We start from the raw sequence: 2,216 nt of genomic DNA, 5'->3' as shown, positions 1-2,216 counted from the left end.
CCGCAGGTTACGATGCGCGTAACTGACTTTTTCCGCCTCGGTCCACCGCGGGATCAATCGATCGAACAGAGCCTTCAGACACGACAGGTATCGCTTAACCGACTCGCCCTCGCCCTGCGTACGCCTCCCGATCTCCGCGCGCAGCGTATGCTGATAATCCGGATCTCCGAAACGCGCTCTCCATTCCTCGCTAAAGTGTCCCCACGATGTAAGTTCCGACCGAATCCCGCGAAACCAATGCAACGCGTTCCCTGACAGAAAGAAGGGCATGCACTTAAACACGTCCGCGTCGTCGAGATCGGCCATGTCACGCCCCTCCTCGACGCGCGAGAGGAAGGCCTCCGCGTCCTCCGTATCCTCGCCCGAAAACTGCAAATTCCACCGGCGCATAGTATTATACGCGATGGAGGCCGAACTGCCTCCACGACCACTACGGGCTCCTGCAGAAGGCAGGGGACCCGGTGCATCCGAGGCGTCCTCGAATGGACTGTCCGGACGCATGTCCTCCTGAGGCAGCTCTAAACGCTCCGAGAGCGACATTTCCGCGCGATCACTAACGTCGTCTCTATGGGGTGACGCAAAACAATTTTCCGGCCACGAGGCACTCGGATCGCACGACAACTTGATTGCGAGAAATCTTTCCCGCTCGGTGCGCGTGTACTTAGCTCGGCCGGGCGCGTACCTCCCCCTAAATTCCGTTCTGTTTACGCGAAGCGAAGCAAAGCGCTACAATCGGCACTGTTTGTTGTGTAGGACGAATTCCTGCGTCAAGGTCAATTCACGCGAATAACGATGTCGGCCAAACCGACCACGAGAAATGCGAACGACACTGCAATTACTCGAAATTGTAAATAGAATCATAAACGGAATCTCGACACGACATTCGCGATGCATTCGGCAAAGCACACGATCAAGAAATAGTCAATAAATGCACAGAAAAAGTAAATTCGGACAACACACACAATTAAACTAACTACAACAAAACATAAATCATACAGGCCATAAAATAACGGAATCGCAAAAGAAAACAGATTGCGCTAAGTCTCGAACCCTTTCGCCAAGCCACCATCCGATCGCATTAAATAAAAATGCTCTATTGCCTTTTAGTTTAAGGGCCCCACGTTGGGCACCAAATTTTGTCACGCGCTCCCGTGAGTTCGATATCTCGCGCGAGCGCGGATCAAAACGAAAAAGGGTGAAATCGCGTAGGATTTCGGGAGGGAGGATGGTAGCCCTCCGGATTTCGTCCCTCCGGCGACCGACAAGGGGCAGCGACACGAAAATTGGGCGCCAGACGTGCTCGGCGGCACGTCACTCGCAAAACGCGAATTTTCAGCAATAACGCGATAGCAAAAGTGATTACCCACGACGCTAACCGAGATTCACAACCGAACGCTGCTCCCCGAGGTCGATCGCGCGAGGGCCGGCCGGCTCTACCTAACGGTAGAGGGGCAGGGCGGAACTAAGGGCGGACGGGCGGCGGGATGGCGCTGGCCGGGCGAAAGAATTTAGACGCAGTATTTAAGAATTATAATAATGCTACCGTTTATTCCCCGCGTGGCAGAGCGGTAAAAAGCAGTAGCCAAAGAAATAATACAGTGCGGTGATAACAAAAGAAAAGAAGAAAAACGAAAAATAATTTGATAATATTCAAGGCCGATAACTCAGCGGCGCGATAATCCTTGACGTGACAAAAGAAAAGAAATCACTCTCGAACAGTAATCAATTCGGACAGTAACCAGTAACGCGACCACCGTCAGCATCGGCGCGATAGTACAAAAAGAAACGTGGCTCAGTACGACGCGAGTACCGAGGTCTAACGACGACCGACAATTTCAATCGCGAATCCACGCGTCAGATACAAAGGCGAAAACGAAAGACAAATACAGAATCATTTATGCCGAACGTAACGAAATAGCGCGCGATGACACTAAATAATACGACGAGGAGTACTCGCGGTTCGAGTACTCGCGCTCTTACTCTAACGCTCGCACACACGTGTGCGAGGGCTTTGCGGCTCACTCCCGGCGACGATCCCCGGGTGGCTCGACTTACGACTCGCGGCACTCCCGATAGCTCACGGCACAATTCGCTGAGAATCCTCGCGCTTGAGGACGGACGCCGATACACCAAATCAAAGAAAAGTCACCAAATACGCGTCGCCAAAGGGGCGCACGCGACGAAAACCTAACACGAAAAGGGCGTTACCGTCCGCA

Source organism: Wasmannia auropunctata, unplaced genomic scaffold (genome assembly GCF_000956235.1).
Source record: "Wasmannia auropunctata unplaced genomic scaffold, wasmannia.A_1.0 LD336076.1, whole genome shotgun sequence".
Lineage (NCBI taxonomy): Eukaryota > Metazoa > Arthropoda > Insecta > Hymenoptera > Formicidae > Wasmannia > Wasmannia auropunctata.
This window is presented reverse-complemented; position numbering follows the sequence as displayed.